Source organism: Sus scrofa, chromosome 7, assembly GCF_054392235.1.
Source record: "Sus scrofa isolate SSC_HxYL_T2T_F1_AM1 chromosome 7, Sscrofa_HxYL_maternal_Yorkshire_Landrace_v2.0, whole genome shotgun sequence".
NCBI lineage: Eukaryota > Metazoa > Chordata > Mammalia > Artiodactyla > Suidae > Sus > Sus scrofa.
The window spans coordinates 78,726,462-78,747,202 of record NC_139389.1 but is presented as its reverse complement, the minus strand read 5'-3'; the positions used below and the strand labels follow the sequence as shown (position 1 = coordinate 78,747,202).

The following is a 20,741-nucleotide window of genomic DNA, read 5'->3' as shown; positions in this document are numbered from 1 at the left end:
AGTCCAAGTTCCTACCAGGTACAAGACAGAGTTCTGTAACTTTGCTGACATATCAGTCTTCTCTCTCCCTATTAGATGGGCAATTCTAATTATTTGTAAATAAGTAAATATCTTCACTTGTCCATACTTTTAATCAATAGACTTGCAAACACAAATGTAAGTTCTTGTCTTCTAAGCTTTAACAGCTGGCAAATAAAAAAGTACAAACACAATGCTAAATGTTGAAAAATAATATCACAACACAGTGGGAACACAGAGGAAGGGAGTGGCTGGTCTACCTGCGTATGAGAGTATCAGAAAAGGCTTCATGAACATGAAATACTTGGATAAGATGTTAAGCAAAAATATATACATCAAATTATAACACTATCTTTACAGTATTATCTCAGTTAAGTAAAGAAAAATAGAAAACATAAATATATTAAGCATGGTGCTTCTGCACACTGGGATGATGGTAATTCAGTTTTGTTTTTTCTTTTACATAGTCAGGGGGACATGTAATACCTTTATGCTCAGGGAAAAAAAGTTAAAACACCAACAAAGAATCAAACACATTGAGTCTACTAGAGCAAGAAGAGACTTTTTTTTCCACAATTGCCCCACTCTTATTTTAATTAACCAGCTTCAGTAAAGAGAGTCTTTTCAAAAAGAGATGAGATAAAGAATACTACACGGATCTACCCCACAGACAACAATTCTATTACTCAGACAACAGGCAGATAACATTCACTCTGTCACAACTGAGTGTATGTCAACTTCTAAAATATGAAATGCAAGCACATGAACTATTATTTGCATTAACACACACTTTATAGAATGGATTTGAAAGACTTTTCTGAGTTGTCTTTAAAAAAAAAAAAAGCAGCCTCCCACAGCTGGCTCCTCTATTTTTGGCTTCTCCTATCCCTGTTTTCATGGCAGCTGAGAAATATTAATGTGAGAAAAGTATCTTTTATTTTAGTCTTTAGAAAATAACTCAACAGAAATCCTTGCAACTTCAACAGTAGAGAGTAAGAGTTCCAGGATTGTACTTTAGAAGTACGTTATTAGCACAATCTGCAGGAAAAAGAATGTTATATAAAACAGTATGTTTAACTAACATTTGACTTTCCCAAGCATATATGCTGTTTACATGTAATGTTTACTAAACAGTTGTTTACAGTACCATATTCTGTAGCTATGAAATGCTTAATAAATATTTCACCCAAAGTTGTTATGTCCCCCAAAAACAATTACATAAAATAAGTGTGTAATCAATCTCATACATGGAGAAGTAAAATAGGGGGAAAAGATTAATTTAATTTTCTAATAATCAACAAAATAAATGTTTAGCAGCTCTACTAGAAAATAAGAGAAACATTCAGCTTTATGAGAAACTTTCCTCCTGACCCTTCCTATTAATCATGAACACCTATAAAATTGTTTCAAAGCGTTAAAGTAAAAGTACCAGTCATATTTGATCCAGCAAATTGGCTTAAAAAGTACAGAATTGTAGTTATAGATCCAAACCACATTTGAAAGAGTAATGACAAGTTACTTCATTTTTATTGACTCAATCAGATCATATGGTGAGTCATTTCCAGACATATCGATAAACGCATTGATTCCTCTCATACTTGTAGTCACTGGACTATAGAAAAAAGGATCAGTAGCCATTTGACCTTCATTGTGTATTAAACAAACACCAGATGGCAAGGATTCATTCAGGAAATCCATTCTTTCTTCTTCATAGTCATGTTCACACTGTTGCTTCCCACTGAGCCTTTATCTCTGTTTGTCATGGTGCCAGAGCTGCCTGCATAGCACCTTTCATGCATCACAGCTTTCAAATCTTGTCCCATTAGTTTCATTTTGTTTCCATCATAAATAATCTCCCACTTTCTCATACACTCTTTCATTATCTAATAATGGGGCTGGGTCATTATACAAAGGAGCCAAGTATTAAAGGGTTAGTGAGTACAGTTTGTCCACTTGGTTTCTGGCCAGTGTGTGAATTATTTATTAAACAGATAAATTTATGCAACTGAAAAAAAAGAGAGACCTAAAGATTGCAAATATCCCTAACTTGCTAACCAATTTTCAGGAGTACAAGATATAATAAAGTAAGGACATTTGAATCTCAAATTGGAAAACTTAGAATGCTATACCATGAGTGTAACCTAATTCAACCTAATTATTTCAAGGAACACACAAAGGCAAATACTCTATCCTCCGTAAAATTCCATCACGATTCCTCCCCTTGGCCATTCCCTAGACCCGTTTGGACATCAGCCAGCCATCTAGAAGTGTTGAAATGCTGGTAAGCACTTACAAGCCAAGTGAATTCATTCTAAGAGTGTTATCTTATGACTAAATTTCACAGAGTCCAAGAAGAGAGACTTGTCTTTTTTGGAGAATGTTGTGCAGAGACAAAATAAGAAAGCTGGACATCATGTAAGATTTATTGCCAACATTGCAACTTTTCATACAAACAAGGAGCATTCCTTGGATCTCAGCAGAGTGGTTCTTCAGTGTTCACAGGAAGTTAAATGGTGAGCAAATAAAGTAGTCTAACCACTAGAATGAGATTCTTCCATTAGTTAAGGAAAAGTTAAGAAGTTTAGAATGCAGTGTATAGGATGCTGTGAATATGTCAGCACTGAGTTAAATCATCCCAGCCTATTATTCCCACAGGCAGGCCAATTATCAGGGGATAATTGGACTGATAATGAGCATTCTGACTGGTCAAGAGGTCCCTCTCAGGGGACAACACCCCCTTCCCTTATAAGGCTGTCCCCTGTTCCAAGAATGGTATAAGTTATAAATGGGGACTTTTTAAAGAATGTGGTTTTTTGAGAAAAATCAGTTTACACTGATTGAAAATAAGGTGTTAAATAGGAAACATTGCAAAGATACAAGCTATTTGAATCACACAATAGAGGGAGTGCAATTATTTTGTTTGTTTTTTGTAAAATATCCTTATTATAGGAAAGCATTTCAACTATGTTTAGAAAAAATGGGAAAGAAAAAAATCATGATCTCATCTCCCTAACAGAGCAAATTTAATAATTTTGGAGTCTAAAATACATATTTAGTGCAAAATCAGTTTTAGCATTTGTGTAAGCAATTATTCTATTATTTATTGCTACATGTTGACAGTAAACTCATATTAAGCCTTGCCTATGCCAATATATTTAACAAAATATTTTCTGCCTGGAATGCTCTATCCTGCCCTCTTTCACCAGATATTATTCTTTGACTTCAGCTTAATTTTCACTTCCTTAGGGACAGTTATCACTGACTTCCCAAAGCTGAATTCTTAGTATACCTTATTTTGTGTCTTTTCCTACCCCCATCAATGTATCTGATTATTGGATTAATGTCCATCTCTTCTAGTCAACAGTCAGCTCAGTGAGGGAAAAGTGATTCTTCTTTTGCTTGGTATTATATTCCAGGAAAGCCCTTCACACATAATAAGTGCTCAATAAATAATCATTGAGTGAGCAACTAATTGAATGAATTTAAGCATTTTCTACACAGCTATAGATGGTGAGATCTGAAGAAAGAAGAGAAAGTGGTTTGTGTACAGATTTGTGAATAAGAATACCCATAGCTAAGGATAGTATCTGCTCTGATAATTCTGTCACTTTAGCACTTTACAGTTTTAAATCATCAGCCCACTAGCCCTACCCAAGAAAAAAATAGTAGAACTCTGTGTGAGTGACTATACAGGAGAAAAAAAAGAAAAAAGAAAAAGAAGGTAGAGAAAAAACACTGCTTAGGAAGTTCTCGTTGTGGTTTAGCAGTAACGAGCCTAGCTGGTATCCATGAGGATGTGGGTTTGATCCCTAGCCTTGCTCAATGAATTAAGGATCCACTGCTGCCCTGGGCTGTAGTGTAGGTTGCAGACGCACCACATTGTTGCTATGGCTGTGGCGTACGCTGGCAGCTGTAGCTCCTATTCAACCCCTAGCCAGGGAACTTCCATATGCTGCACCTGTGGCCCTAAAAAAAAAAAAAGAAAAAGAAAGAAAAAGAAAGAAAGAAAGAAAGAAAAGAAAACAGCAACAAAAGCCTGCTTAAAGCTCCCAGGAAAAATTGTCAATAACTGCTTACCCTCTACACTCTTTTTCTTTTAATCAAAGAAGCATTTCTTTATTAGCTGTCAGAATGCTAATTCTGGTTTGATCTATAGCTCCTCAGCTCAGAAAAGTTACAAAGCTGAAAAATAAATTAAAAGCACCCGATCATATACTGCTTGATTCCATTAAGTTCAAAATACGGAATAAAACACAACCAGCCATTTCCAATATGAATCTTAAATCAAAAGTCTTGTCTCTAAAATCAGCTCAGATTTCCCTTAAACTCTATTCCACTTCCTGGCAACATTTGTAAGACTTGTGTTTTAGTTTTCTCTTAATTGCTAATACCACCGAAGTCCCCCTTTTTATTAAGAACTAACTAATATCTTATGGTCTTTTATTAGATGAATTGTAAATCCAACTTCAAATCTATATGAAAATGAAGAATACATTTTCTTATCCCTATATTTTACAGTTTTATAGCAATGTCTGTTTAAAAATTCTGAAAAAATAAATAATTGTGTTGATTTCCTTTTGTCACCAGAATACTTCATTAGACAACTCAGCCACTACCATTTCACTTTTTTTTTTCATTTACAATTTTATTTTTAGGGAAGTTTAACCTCATGGCAAAAATGAGCAAAAATACAGACAGTCCCCATAGACTCCCTGCCCCCCCATATGCAAAACCTCACCCATTATTAACTTCTCACACCATAGTGATACATTTGCTATGATCAATAAACCTATGCTGAGACATCATTATCATCCAAAGGCCCTCGTTTACGTTAGGCTTCACTAATGGTGTTGTAGACACTTAGGGTTTTGACATATATATATATATACAGACATGTATCCACCATTATAGTATCATACAGAATAGTTTCACTGCCCTAAAAATCCCTCTCTACTCCACCAATTCTTCCCTCCCTCCTCCCTAATTCCTGGTAACCACGGATTTTTTGGTGTCTCCATAGTTTTGCCTTTTCCAGAATGTCATGTGGTTGAAATCTTATAGCATGTATACTACTCAGAGTGGCTTCTTTACTTAATAATATGCATTTAGAATTCCTCCATGTCTCTTAGTGGCTTGAGAGTTCACTTTTGTTTAGAAATGAATAATATTCCATTATCTAGATGCACCACAGTTTCTTTACTAATTCTTATATTGAAGGAAGTCTTGCTTCTGACTTTTGGCGATTATGAATAAAGGTGCTATAAACATCCGTATGGAAATTTCTGTATAGACAGAAGTTTCCATTAGTGTATGATTGGGCCAGCCAAGATGGCTATTCTCTTGCTTTCCATACATTCCCTGCTAACCAGTCTTTACCTACCCTATACCTACTCACATGACTTCTCTTCCTGCATAGTTGCCCCTGCCCCAGCTGGTGATTGTTCTAACCTTTAGATCAAAACATCTCCACCTGATAGTTTATCAAAGGTGTGGTGAGGGCCACGCCCCCTTGCTGGATCCCCTGGTAACTGATGAGCCAACCTGATGTCAATTCCCCCTATAACTGGTAACCTCCCCCTTCCTTTGGAGCAAAGCCTGCTGCCATGTCCCGTCCAGCCATTCACCACACCCAGTGGGGTGTCATCCCAGGACCTTGCTTCAGAAATGTAAGTTTCCCCACATCCATTAAACCATGGATGTTTCTGTTGCTGAGTCTGGACTCTTTCTTTAAGAATGTCTTGAAGGTGGACCAGTACAGGCCTTGTAGGCCTGCAGGGAACAGCCCAACAACTGTCAGAGCAGCCAGGAGATCAAGGAAATCCCTGTGAATGCTGAGATGCCAGGAAATAAGGACCACTGGCAATGGAAAGTGGTGGGGGCTACTGACTAGCATTGGGGGGGCCTGAAAGCTGCAAGGGTAATCCAGGGGTGGCCATCCGCTAATGTGTGGAGTTCAAAAGTTCCAGGGGTGATGCCAAAAGTAGCAGGAGAAATCTCAGGGTGGCTGTCCACTAGTATGTGGGGCCCTGTGGTGGCTGTCCTTGATTAATGGGGTCCCCAAGAGAGTACGGAGAATTCATAGACACCCCTAAGGCTGCTGAGGAAACGTCGGCCACCATTACCATGGGGCAAAAAGAAGTGGCTGCCTTTGCTTTTTATATTAAGACCACAGAGGCTGAGCTAACAGCTGAGGCGAAGGTTAAGCTTAGTGCTGATTCTTTTTTTTTGTTTGTTTTATTGACGTATAGTTGATCCTCAGTGTATTAATTTCTGCTATACAGCAAGGTGATTGTTATACATTGTATGTGTGTATACATATATACATATTCTTTTTCATATACTTTCCATTATGGTTTATTACAGGATATTGAATATAGATCCCTGTGCTATACAGTAGGACTTTGTTGTGTATCCATGTTATAGTAGTTTTCATCTGCTAATCCCAAACTCCCACTCGATCCCTCACCACCCCTTGGCAACCACAAGTCTGTTTGTTATATCTGTGAGTCTGTTTCATAGTTACGTTATATCTGTGAGTCTGTTTCATAGTTAAGTTCATATGTGCCATATTTTAGATTCCACATATAAATGATATTATACTTGCCTTTTTATTTCTAACTTCATTTAGCATGAAAATGTCCATTCCTCTGTCAGTGGACATTTAGGTTGCTTCTGTCTTGGCTATTGTAAAAAGGGCCGCTATTAATATAGGGGTTCATGCATCTTTTTGAATTATAGTTTTTTTCTAGATATATGCCCAAGAGTGGGATTTCTAGGTCATAAGGCAACCCTTAATTTTTTGAGGAACTCACATACTGATATCCATAGTGGCTGTGTCAATTCCCATTCCTACTAACAGCGTAGTAGGGTTCCCTTTTATCTGCACTCTGCCCAGCATTTGTTATTTGTAGATTTCTTAATGATGGCCATTCTGACCAGTGTGTGAGGTGGTACTTCACTGTAGTTTTGATTTGTATTTCTCTAATAATTAGCGATGATAAACATCTTTTCATGTCAAATGCTGATTCTTGTTCCTCTGAAAGTGAGGTATGTGAATATGAGTGAATGATTTGTATTATTGTCCATTATTGTTATTCATTTAAACTGAAAAATCCCAAGATGGGAATCTAAATATTCTGAAACTTTTTTTGCACATGTAGGTAGCTTTCTAGAAGGAATTATTTCTCTTCTTGTGCTTTTGAGATGTCCTGATCTCAGGAACTTTAATCATCTTTTCTCTGAGGAAAAAAAAAAAAGAGAGAGAGAGGAAGACTTTTAAAACTCTATGGGAGGAGTTCCTGTCGTGGCTCAGTGGTTAACGAATCCGACTAGGAACCATGAGGTTGCAGGTTCAATCCCTGACCTTGCTCAGTGGGTTAAGGATCCGGCGTTGCCGTGAGCTGTGGTGTAGGTTGCAGACACAGCTCGGATCCCATGTTGCTGTGGCTGTGGTGTAGGCCGGTGGCTACAGCTCCAGTTGGATCCCTAGCCTGAGAACCTCCATGTGCCGCAGGAGCAGCCCTAGAAAAGGCAAAAAAGACAAAAACAAACAAACAAAAAAACAAACAAACAAAAAAAAACCTCTATGGGAATAATTATACTTTGAAAATGTTTATCTGTACTAGTTTCTCTAGATTTTGAACCAAGTAAAATGAAGAGAATTCATTGACTATCTGGGTCATTTCAAATAGGATAAAATATTGGAACATTAATTGCTGGGCAGGTCTCAGTTTACCTACCTTTGCCTTCTTAGAAGAGGAAGACTAAACGTAAGTTTCCAGTCAAGAAATGCTAGTATGAGGTACAATTGGTAATTACCTGCTTCTCGGTTTTTGCCCGAGATTTAAGGTTTTTAAGGGTTAAGATTATAACTAGTCATCATTGTAGTTATTGTAATCAAGTCTCTTTATGGGTTACATTTTAACCAATTAGGTGTTTAACGGTGCCCTTTTAAGTCTTTTCATTTACAGACAGTTATATTCTGATGCTTTTGCAAAAGTACTTCATCTTCATGAAGTTTCATGGGAAGGGCCTTTTGACAAATACAGGTCTTTAATAAACTTCAAATCATACTGCTGAACTGGGTATGAAATTAAAGAATCCTGGAGTTCCTGTTGTGGTGCAGCAGAAACAAATCTGACTAAGAACCATAGGGTTGCGGGTTTGATTCCTGGCCTCGCTCAGTGGGTTAGGGATCTGGCATTGTTATGAGGTATGGTGTGGATTGTAGATGCGGCTTGGATCCTGCGTTGCTGTGGCGTAGGCCAGCAGCTGTACCACTGATTCAACCCCTAGCCTGGGAGCCTCCATATTCCACAGGTGCAGCCCTTAAAAGCAAAAAAAAAAAAGAATAAAGAAGTTAAAGAATCCTAAGGAAATAACTGGTGGCTTCATTAAAAGTTAACAAAAGGATTGGTTACTGACTGAACTGGTGAATATGATTATACTTTTTATGGTTTTTATCTGGAATGTTACTGGTTTTCATCTGTGTTTTCCAGATATAGGGAAGCCCTTGTGCTCAAGTTAGTTATGACACAGAGCAATTTCATAAACTGCACCTATGGATAGAAGTGAAACATTTTTCTTTTCTCTCTGCCTTGTCCCTCCAGTAACTGGAGACTCTTGAGTTCCACATGGCCTTATCAGATGAATAGGAAAGACTATCTTCTGGCATGTGCAGAAATGCCAATATTTTGGGAAGCTCTAGAGGACAGAAATACACCAAGGCACAACCTGATGTAAGCCTTTGACATGGCTTTCCTATCCTGGAGAGGGCTTTTGAAATTCAGTCGGATACTCCTTCGGAGGTATTCCACCACAGAGTTTGGAGGTACCTATGTGGTCAATTGGTCAGACTTATTCTGCAAACAAATTAGTCTTGATTAAGCTATATTTGGTGGAGATGAGGGTAATTTAGAGAGAAAAAAACATATTTCAATAGGTATTAAATTCTAGTCCTCTAACTGAAGTCTAGATTTATAAGTTATTGGCATTAGCCACACGTTCACCTTAATGTTCAAGAGGAGAAGAAAATTATCTAGTAAAATTGTCATAGAGTTTAACTACTCATGATGTGGGACACTGCTTGCCTTGAGTGTGGCTAAAAGCACATGCACAAGAGTTCTGTGGTGGCACTGCGGGTTAGGGATCTGGTGTTGTCACTGCAGCAGCTCGGGTTGCTTCTGTGGTACAGGTTCAAGCCTTGGCCTGGGAACTTCCACATGCCCTAGGCACAGCCAAAATAAATAAATAAATAAATGAACGCACATGTACAGTGCTTTTGTGATAATTTGGTACAAGTGAAAAAAATGTATAGCCTATAAAATATTTGCCCATCAACATACCTCTGAGCTTATTCATGTTATCTGATCAGTTTTCCTCTAATGTGGATAACTATGCAAATATAAAGGAGGTCTAGCACCTAAGGACATAATCTGAACTCAGGGCAAGCAGGCAGTCAGCATTCACCCTGGCTTCAAGGGACATATACTTTGGTTTACTGAAAGATTTCCAATCAAAAGGGAAATGATGGAAAAATCTTCACATATGGAGATATAAGATAGTCACTCTGGCTTATACATTGTTTAACTTTACTGATCAGAGTGGCCTGTTGCATGTCCTATTGAGAATACATTGTACATCTGCTTTGGCCATTGCATAGAGGAATGCATTTGAAAGTCAAAATGGAGTAGCTGTGGTTCAGACATCAAAGATAACCATTGCAGATGTAATTTTGGACATGTTCCTCTATCACTAAAAGCTTGAGTTTTCTGAACTGTATTGGAGACTAGGACAAAAACTACAGCCAGGTGTGGTATTATCTCAGAATATAGTTACTGCTTGTATTTTGTTTAGTGGTCATGATCTTCCCTGTGCTGTTAGATGTCTTATGTTTCATACCTAGCCTGAGCGAAGGAAATGTATTCAAGGACTGAGAAGCCACAATGCACTCGCTGTAAAATAAGTCTAATGGCTGGTTCTACAGCGAGATGCCCTTATCTCCTCTGGACTTATGAAAAATTGACCCAGCTAAGGTGACTACATTGTGGAGACTGACAATGGGGAAAAAGACTCTTAGCATCTTCCTGTCTCATGTGCCAGCAGATCAGAAGGAACCTCTTCTGTAAATCTTACTCTACAACTGACTAACCCATAAGCACCCCTGGGCTATGCTGTGTGGAATGAAATAGGATGTCTTTTTGGACACACAAGTACAACTATTGGGATTAACAGGTTTTTTTTTTGTTTGTTTTGTTTTGTTTTTTTTTTTGTTAGGAGACCTAAAGGCTCCAGCCCTAATGGCACTCAGCAGAACATGGAGTAGCAGATCTGTACTGTGACTGCTGACTCCTGGCTAGGCTACTAGGATGTTTCTCTTAAGCCAGGGTCTTCCTCTCCCCATGGGGCTGGCTCTGGGTTTTTGAAAACCAGGGGTGGCCTTACCTTCCATATAACTGAACAGGATGCTACTGCCATTGACTTCCTCTCCATTGACCTGGTAAGCGCTTGGCTCCAAAGTTTGCCCATGTCCTGGAGAATGACTGTTCTTAACATACTAGATCTCTTACTCTTGATACTCCTTAGCTGCTGTTATCTGTACTGTATTTGTAATACCTAGTTGTGGTCCCTCCCCCACCCGCACATAACTGATCCCAGTGATATCATGCAAGAGGGGCAGACTGAGATTGTGCAGGGTGGAATGTATGATCAAGCCCCCCATGATGGCTGTTCTCTTGCTCTCCGTACAACCCCTGCTTGACCAGTCCCTGCCTCTGATACACCCTATTCATATGATTGACCTTCCTACATATTTGCCCTTGCCCTAGGCAGTGACTGTTCTAACCTTTAAGTCAGAACATCTCCACTTGATAGCTTATCAAAGGGACAGTGAGGGCTGCACCCCTCTGCTAGTTTCCCTGGTAACTAATGAGAAAACCTGATGTCAATTCCCCCTATAACTGGTAATCTCTCCCTTGCCCTGGAGCAAAGCCTGCCTCCATGTGCTGTCCCATCTTCTATCACACCTGTAGGGTGTTGCTCCTGCACCTGGCTTCAGACATGTAAGCTCCCCCATCCATTAAACCATGGATGTCTTGTTGCTGACTCTGGGCTTTTTATTCAGTCTTGAAGCTAGGCAAATAGAGGCCTTGCAGGCTGCAGCCCAACGATTTGTGTGTAAATACCAAGGAGTGCAATTGCTGAATAATATAGTAAAGGTATGTTTAGCTTAGTAAGAAATTGCCAAATTGTCTAATAAAGTACTATATCATTTTGTATTTGCCCCAGCAATAAGCGCAAGTTCTAGTTGTTCCACATACTTGCTAGTCTTTGGTATATCCAGTGTTTTGAATGCTGGCCCTTCTCATAGCTGTGTAGTGGTATCTCTCTCTTTTAATTTGCAATTACCTAATGACATATGATGTTGAACATTTGTTCATATGCTTACTTGCATTCTGGATATCTTCTTTGGTCAAAGTTTGTTTAGGTCTTTTGCTCATGTTTTAATAAGGTTAATTTTATTCTTGTGTTTAAGAGTTCTTTGTGTATTTTGGATGACAGTCCATTATCAGATGTCTCATCCAAACATTTTCTCCCAGTCTCTGCCTTTTCTCATTTTCTTGATATTTTTCTTCACATAGTAAAAGGTTTTAGTTTTAATAAAGTCCAACTAATCAGTTACTTTTTTACATGGTTCATGCTTTTTGAGTTGTAACAAAAAGTAATTGCCATCTACAAGGCCATCTAGGTTTTCTCTTCAGTTATATTCTAGAAGTTTCTAAAGAATTGTGCATTTTACACTTAGGTTTGTGATACATATGGAGTTAATTTTTGTAAAGGATGTAAGGTCATGTCTAGATTAATTGTTTTTCCAGCTGTTCTAGTACCACTTATTCAAAACACTTTTTTTCTCCATTGTGTTACCTTTGATACTTGTGTCAAAGAATGGTTGACTGTGTTTACTTGGGTCTGTTTGGGGTCTCTGTTCAATTCAGCAGAGTTCACACGGTTTCTATTTCTGTAGCTTTATAGTAAGTCTTGAGACAGATTGTGTCAGGTCCTCTGACTTTGTATTCATTCAATCTCGAGTTGGTTGTTCTGGGTCTTGTGAATCTCCATATAAATTTGAGAATCAGCTTGTTAATAATCAACAAAATAAGTTACTGGAATTTTGGTTGATATTGCACTGAATCTATAGCTTAATTTGGGAAGAACCGACATCTTAGCAATACTATCTCCTTATACATGAACATAGAATCTCTTTAGTGCTTCTTGATTCTCTTCATCGGTTTTGTGGTTTTTCTTAAGATTCTCATAAAGCTCTCATACATACTCTGTTATTATTTCATTTTTGAGGATGCTAGTGTAAATAATACTGTATCTTTCATTTTGAATTTTACTTGTACATTGCTGATACAGAGGAAAGTAATGGGCTTTTGTGTATTAGCCTTGAATCCTGAAGCCTTGTTAAAATTGGTTATGAGTTTGCAGGAGGTTTGTTAAATTGTTTTGGATTTTTACATGGACGATCATGTCATTTAAGAACAAAGACAGTTTAAGTCAAATGTTCTCTCAATTTATGTTTTGTCTGAAAAAGTATTTCTCATTTTTGAAGGATAATTTCACAGGGTACACAATTCTAGGTTAGGAGATTTTTTTTCCTCTAAACACTAAATATTTCATTTCACTCGTTCTGCTTGCAAGATTTCTGGGAAGAAGTAGGATGTAATTCTTACCTTTGTTCCTCTATCAGTGAGGTGTTTTGATTCCTCCAGCTTCTTGCACAAATTTTTTATCTTTGATTTTCTGAATTTGAATATGATGCCTCGATACAGAAGTTTCTAATGTTTATCCTACTTACTGTTCTCAGGACTTCCTGGATCTATGGTTTAGCGTCTGACTTTAATTTCGGGAAATTCTAATTTCTTTGAATAGTATTGCCATTACATATATATTATACCTTTTATTGTTGTCCCACTGTTTTTGTACATTCTATTTTTTCAGTCTGTTTTCTCTTTGCTTTTCAGTGTTTCCTTTGTCATATCCCAAAGCTCAGATTCTTTCTTCTGCCGTTTTCAATCTACTGATGAGCCCGTTGAGGGATTCTATATTTGGGTTAGATTGCTTTTGATCTCTAGCATCTCTTTTTATTATTTCTTAGTAATTTATCTGTTTATATATTGCTCTTGCATGTTGTTTAATTTTACTGTTAAAACTCTTAGCATATTAATTATAGTTTCAAAAATTCCTTTTCTGAGCATTGCAAGATTTTTGCCATATTTGATTCTGGTTCTGATGCTTGAACAGTCTATTCAAACTGTTTTTTTTTTTTTCTTTCTAGTTAATATGCCCTGTAATTTTTTTGTTGAAAGGTGAACATGATGTGGCAGACAGAAGGAACTTTGTTAAATAGGGCTTTCATAATGTATGTAATCAATTGGTAGAGTGGGGACAGAAAGGAAGTGTGTGCAGTCCTATGATCAAGTCTCAGTCTTTTTGTGAGTTTGTGCCCACAGACTGTGAATTTCACAGCTTCTCCGTTTTTCTCCCCTCAACCCTCCTCATGTGGGATAGGACAGCTTGAGCCATGGTGTTGGGCTTTTCCCTCCATCTTTCCCCCACCGCCACCCCTGGTCAGTTAGGCTCAGATAATACTCCAGCAGGTTAGGATTGGTTAAAATGTTTGTTCCTCAGGGCAGGCTTTAAGAAGAATAGAAGGCTTCATGTTTCAGTTGTATCTTTTGGAAGTTCCCATTGTGGCTCAGCAGTAACTAGCCAGAATAGTATCTATGAGGATGTGGGTTTGATCCCTGGCATTGCTCAGTGGGTTAAGGATCCAGCATTGCCTTGAGCTGTGGTGTAGGTTGCAGACGTGGCTCAGATCCCATGTTGCCGTGGCGTAGGCCAGAGGCTGTAGCTCTGATTTGACCCCTAGCCAGAGAACAAGATGTACCTTTGTCCCTCCACTGCCAGAAGGATGAGAGGATTTTTCTCTGACAGTCACTCTGAGGACCTGGTAGAGCTCAGAGAGGTAAAAGTCACCTGACTAGGTCCCCTTGGGGTTTTTAACTCTCAGACTTCAGACTGAGCCTCCAACAATTCATCAACTACTACAGTTTAGGTTTTCTTACCCTAAGTACTCTCACAGACGTTTCTGCTTCAGAGTTTCTGCACTGGTAAACTGCGACTTGTCACTCTCTCAAATTTGAGGGGCAGTGGTTTGCCCTGTGACCTCCCTTCTATGATGGATATAAGAAAAGTCATTTATTTTTCAGTTTGTTGAGCATTTTACTCATTGCTAGGTACAGAAGGTATAGATTTTTAAATTCCTTACATGCCAGGCCAGAAACCCCACCATCTCACTTTTACTGACCATTATACTGAGGTTCAGAAAGTTATCCAGTATTAAGACTTCAAAGCATAAAGATATTTGGGGACCTCTTGCAGTTACCTGCACAGTCACCTATGAAGAGGTCTCAGCTTTCACATGGACAGACTTAACACCCATAGGGCTGAGGTAAATCCACTTCAGCTTTTTGCTAAATTCCCCTGCAGGATAAGACAGTCACTTCCCCTAGACTTTGGGCCACCATTAGCAGTAGTTACAAAGGCACACAGGAGCTCTACAGGTAAGACTGCTTTTTTCACAACTTCCATGTCACCAGGACCCCAGGATAGTGGTTAAGAAAGGGCACCTGAATTTAGGGTGTTCATGAGGAGACCTCCATACTACTACTCGGCAACATTTTCAACCTTAATATGTACTACCAACCTTTTTTGGTGCTGACACACCCTTTCCATAGTGACTGTAGAAAAGCCCAGAACTCCCTTTGATCCTGGAAATTATAACCCCCAGGACTCTAAGAACAGAAGACAATCCTATCCTCTTGCTCTCACCACCCTCACTCATTTTCTATCATACTTCCTTCATTTTTCTCAGTAGCACATATCACCCCCCACACACATATATACATACACATACACATTTTATCTGCCACCCCCACTAGAATATATTCTATGAAGTCAAGACCTGTATCTGTTTGGTTCAGTCTTGTCCCCAGAGCCTATAACAGTGCCTGGCATATAGCAGGTTGAAAATATTCATTGTAGGAATAATTTTCTCACAAGTGAAAAGGATTTTCAATCAAATTGACTCTATGTCTAAGACATCAATCAGTTTGGATAGTTTAAAAACTCACAACTTATTTAACTGGCAAATAGATTCAGTCAAAAATGTCATTATATATGTATAATTTATATGACAACATCTCATGAATATAATTATATGTCAAATTATTTGAATTTCCCAAAAATATTTACCCAATGATATAATGTACCCACATACTGGAACACAATATGTAGCTGAATTACCTTAAAGAGGTTTAGTAATATTTTCAGTAAAATCACATTAAAATAGAAATGCTTATTCTACATAATATCTGAAGTATTTTACTAAAATAAAGTGTTATGGCTAGAGAATAAATATTAAAACTTTAAAAAAATTGTTATGACTGGGTGGTACCATTATAGGTATTGTCATTTTCTTTATAGTTTTTGATACTTTCCAGATTTCTATAATGAATATGTATTATATAATGAGGTAAAATATTATTTAAAGCAAAGAGAATATTTTAGGATCTGAAGGTAAAATATAAACTGCACTGTAAATTTAAAGATAGGTACCTTCTCATTTATCTTAATATACAGTGTACACATGTGGAAGCTTTTTGTACCTCTATGTTGACTACTAATTCTAAAACCATCATCATCAAACCTATCTACAGTCATCAGCATGAATGATTTCTTTTTTTTTTTTTGTCTTTTTTTTTTTGTCTTTTTGGCATTTCTTGGGCCACTCCCGCGGCATATGGAGGTTCCCAGGCTAGGGGTCTAATTGGAGCTGTAGCCACCAGCCTATGCCAGAGTCACAGCAACACAGGATCCAAGCCGCGTCTGCAACCTACACCACAGCTAACGGCAAAGCCGGATTGTTAACCCACTGAGCAAGGGCAGGGATCGAACCCGCAACCTCATGGTTTCTAGTCGGATTCATTAACCACTGCGCCACGACAGAAATTCCGATTTCTTATTTTTATCAGCATTAATTGGGAGCTCTTTTTTTTCAATTTCATGTGAATTAAGTAGCATTTTTTAACTTTATTTTTAGAACATTTTCAGAGAAAAAAAGACATTAGTGATTTCCCGTAAACTCTATACCCAGTTCCCCCTATTATTAACATCTTATATTAGCTTTTTTGTGTGTGTGATGGGCAAGGAATAGATTTATGAAGACAAGATGAAGACAAGGAGGCTCTGCCCGGAAGATCAATATCTTACATTAGTATACTACATTTGTTACAATGAACCAATATTGATACATTACTTTTAACTGAGTCTATACTTTATTCAGATTTCTTGAGTTTTTACCCAAAGTCTGCTTGTTTTGTTGTTGCACAATCCCATCCAAAATGGTAGAAATGAATGTACCATGTTGCATTTGGTTGTCAGGTTCCCTTAGGCTACTCTTCACTTCAACAGTTAGTACAGTTGCCTTGTTTTTGACAATCTTGACAGTTTTGAGCAGTACTGATTAAGTGTTTTGTAAACAACCCCTCTATTGGGATTTGTCTGATGTATTTCTCATGAGTAGACTGGGGTTATGTGCTTTCAAGAACACCATAGAAGTGAAGTTTCATTAACCTCATATCGTATCAATGGTACACACTATCATCCTGACTTATCTTTGTTGATGTTGACCTTCACTATGTGGCTGAGGTAGTGTTACTTGGGCTCCTCCACTGTAAAGTAACTGTTTTTACCCCATTCCACACTGTCCTTTTCGAAAGGAAGTTGCTATGCACAGCTGTTATGTAAAAATTGGGGAATTATGTTCCATTTCTTCAAGGATAAAGGATAAAATACACAAATTATTTGGAATTCTTCAACTATTTGGAATTCTTCTATAAGAGAACTTCATATCCTCTCCCTCATTTAATAAATCATTTAATTATATCAGTATGGATATTTATTTTATACTCGTTAAATTCCAATACTACTTTATTTCTCTGCTTGATTGTAGTTATTGAGAATTCATTCATTTGGCTCTTATGTCTCTTTTAACATATACCCATCAGTGTGTGTGTGTGTGGCATTTCCCTACTTTTTGGTGTTATAAGATGATCCAGGCCCATCTTGTATATTTCCTGCCCCAAATCTAGAATCAGTCATTTTTCTCTGCAGGGTTTTTTAGTGATTTTTATTTTTTCCATTATAGTTGCTTTACAGTGTTCTGTCAATTTCTATTCTACAGCAAAGTGACCCAGTTGCACACACACACACACACACACACACACACACATATATACATTTTTTTCTCACATTATCTTCCTTCATGTTCCATCATATGTGACTAAATACAGCTCCTTGTGCTATACAGCAGGATCTCCTTGCTTATCCACTCCAGATGCAATAGTTTGCATCTATTAACCTCAAGCTCCCAGTCCATCCCACTCCCTCTCCCTCCCCTTAGCAACCACAAGTCTCTTCTCCAAGTCTATGAGTTTCTTTTCTGTGGAAAGGTTCATTTGTGCCTATATTAGATTCCAGATATGTGTGGTTCTTTTATTGGGAAGTAGTATTAGAAATCAAGATCTGGGCACTAGTTATACTCTTTGCTAACATAGTGCTATTTCTTTTAGCCTTCTCTACTGAGAGATATTTCTGTGCATATTAACCCATGTATGTACAAATATCTATATGTAACCATCTGCATAACTACTAAGCTAAACATAAGTTACTAATGTCTCCAACTCTCATCAATTGCTTTACTGATGATTTTACTCTCCTTCCTTTGCTTATTTGTAAATTCTTACTCCATCAGGAAGAAAGTGGCTCCCACAATCCACAATTAATCATAAGAAATATTGATCTACAATTTTCCTTCTTTGTCTTTGCCTGGTTTTGGTATTTGGGTAATGCTGACCTCATAGAATGAGTTAGGTAATGTTTCTTCTATATTATGGAAGGGACTGTGGAGAATTGGTATAATTTCTTCTTAATAAATATTTGGTATAATTTACCAGTGAAACCATTTGGGCCAAAGCTTTCTTTTTTGAAAGTTAATTATCCATTCAACTTCATTAATAAATAGGCTATTCAAATTAGATATTCTCCTTGTGTGAGTTTTGGTAGTTTGTATCTTTCAAGGAGTTGGTCTATTTTTTTTTTTACAAGGTATCAATTTTGGTGCAGAAAGCTGTTACTATTTTTATTATTGTACAATGGCCTTGGGCTAATAGTGATGATCACTCTTTACTAGGAATTTGTTTATTCTTTTTTTCTTGGTTAATTTTCCTACAGGTTTATCAATTTTATTGATCATTTCAAAGAACTAAATTTTGGTTTCATTGATTTTCTATATTTTTCTGATTTTAGTTTTATTGATTTCTGCTCTAAATTTTATTACTTCTTTTTTCTTACTTGATTTAGTCTCCATTGGTCCTTTTTCTTTAGTTTTCCAATGTGAGAACTTAGATTACAATTACAGATCTTTCTTGTTTTCTAATTGTTGCATTTAATACTCTAAATTTCCCTAAGCACTGGTTTTGCTGAATTCCAAAATTTTTGAGGTTGAATTTTCATTTTAATTTTTAAATTAATGTTTTTCATGTTTTATTAATTTTTATTAAAGTATAGTTGATTTACAATGCTGTGCCAATTTCTGCTATACAGCAAAGTGACTCATATATATGAATATATATATTCTTTTTTAATATTTTCCATCATGGTTTATCCCAGGAGATTGGATATAGTTTCTTGTGCTATATAGTAGGACATTATTATCTATTCATTCTAAATGTAATAGTTTGTATCTATTAATCTTGAACTTTCAGTCCATTCCATTCCCTTCCCCCTCCCCTTTGAAACCACAAGTCTGTTCTGCATTTATTTTCAATTTTATTTAGTTCAAAATATTTTTAATTTCTCTGGAGATTTCTTCTTTGTCCCATAGGATATTTAAAAATGTGTATTGTTTAGTCTCCAAATATTTGGGAGTTTTTCTAGCTATATATGTGTTACTAATTTCTAGTTTAATCCCATTGTAGTCTGAGAACATACCCTGTATGATTTATTTTCTTGTAAATTTGTTAAGGTGTTATGACCCAACATATAGTCTGTCATTAAGAATGTTCCAGGAAATCCTAAGAATAAATTTTATTCCATTGGTGTTGGACAGACTATTCTAAAAATGTTAATTAGTTCAGGTTGATTCATAATGCTGTTCAGTTCAACTATATCCTTATTGATTTTCTGCTTCCTTGATCTATCCATTACTGACAGAAAGGTGATAAAACTCCAACCATAATAATGAATTTGTCAGAGTTCCCACTGTGGCTCAGCAGATTAAGAACCCAACTAGTATCCATGAGGATGTAGTTTCCAGCCCTGGCCTTGCTCAGTGGGTTAGAGTTCTGGTATTGCCATGAGCTGTGGCATAGGTCTCAGACATGGCTCAGACCTGGTGTTACTGTGGCATAAGCTGGCCACTGCAGCTCTGATTCGATCCCTGGCCTGGGAACTTCCATATGCCACAGGCACAGCCCCAAAAAGAAAAAAAATAATGAATTTGTCTATTTCTCTTGAAAGTTTTATTAGTTTTATCTCACATATTTTGCTGTTTTTATTGGTATACATAAAGAATTGGTATATCTACTTGGAGAACTGACCCTTTATCAGTAGAGAATCATGCCTTAAATTCCTAATAATTTTCCTTGTTCTGAAGTCAGCTATGTAGCCACCACTGTTTTCTTGTGATTAGCATTAACATATTTCTCTTTCAGTTCCTTTACTTTTAGGCTGACTCTTTATACTTGAAGTATATTTCTTCTATAGACATTATATATTTCTGTATTTTTCTAAAAACCAGAAATCTGTCTTTTAATTTATATAGTTAGGCCATTCACATTTAAAATGTATTTTGATATACCTGAATTAATAACCACTGGTTCTGTTTTCTATTCATTGCATTTTTTCTTTGTCCCTTATTATGTTTTCTATAGTTTTTGTTTTTGTTGTTGTGGGGTTTTTTTTGTTTTCTGTTCTTTGTTTGTCTTTTTGCCTTTTCTGGGGCTGCTCCTGTGGCAGCATATGGAGGTTCCCAGGCTAGGAATCTAATTGGAGCTGTAGCCGCCCACCTACACCATAGCCACAGCAACAAGGGATCCAAGCCGCATCTGTGACCTACACCACAGCTCTCAGCAAAGCCAGATCCTTAACCCACTGAGCAAGGTCAGGGATCGAACCTGCAACCTCATGGTTCCTAGTTGGATTTGCTAACCACTGAGCCACGATGGGAACTCCTGTTTTCTATGGTTTTAATTCAACATTTTGTATGACTCCATTGTCATTCCTCTTTTAGCATGTCAATTCTCTTCTTGAATTCTTGTCAATGTTTTAGAAGGAATATCTGCTGTAATTCTTAACCTTTTTCTTCAAATAAAGTCAGATGTGTTTCTGATTTCAGCATTTTATCTTTGCCTTTGGTTTTGTACAGTTTGAATATGACATGCCTAGATTTTTGGGGTATTTATCCTGCTTTTATTTTCTGAGCTTTTTAGTCTGTGGTTTGGTGTCTATCACTAATGTTGAAAAGGTCTCACCACTATTATTTCCAATATTTCTTCTGCTCCTTCTCTTTCTTCTTCTGGTACTCCAAATGCCTGTGG

General features: G+C 37.2%; 1 long non-coding RNA gene across 4 annotated transcripts in view; it reads right to left on the bottom strand.

Moving 5' to 3' along the window:
- Positions 1-20,741, bottom strand: part of LOC106507717 (uncharacterized) — a 171,135-nt gene that overhangs the window by 19,653 nt on the left and 130,741 nt on the right. The window lies entirely within an intron of this gene.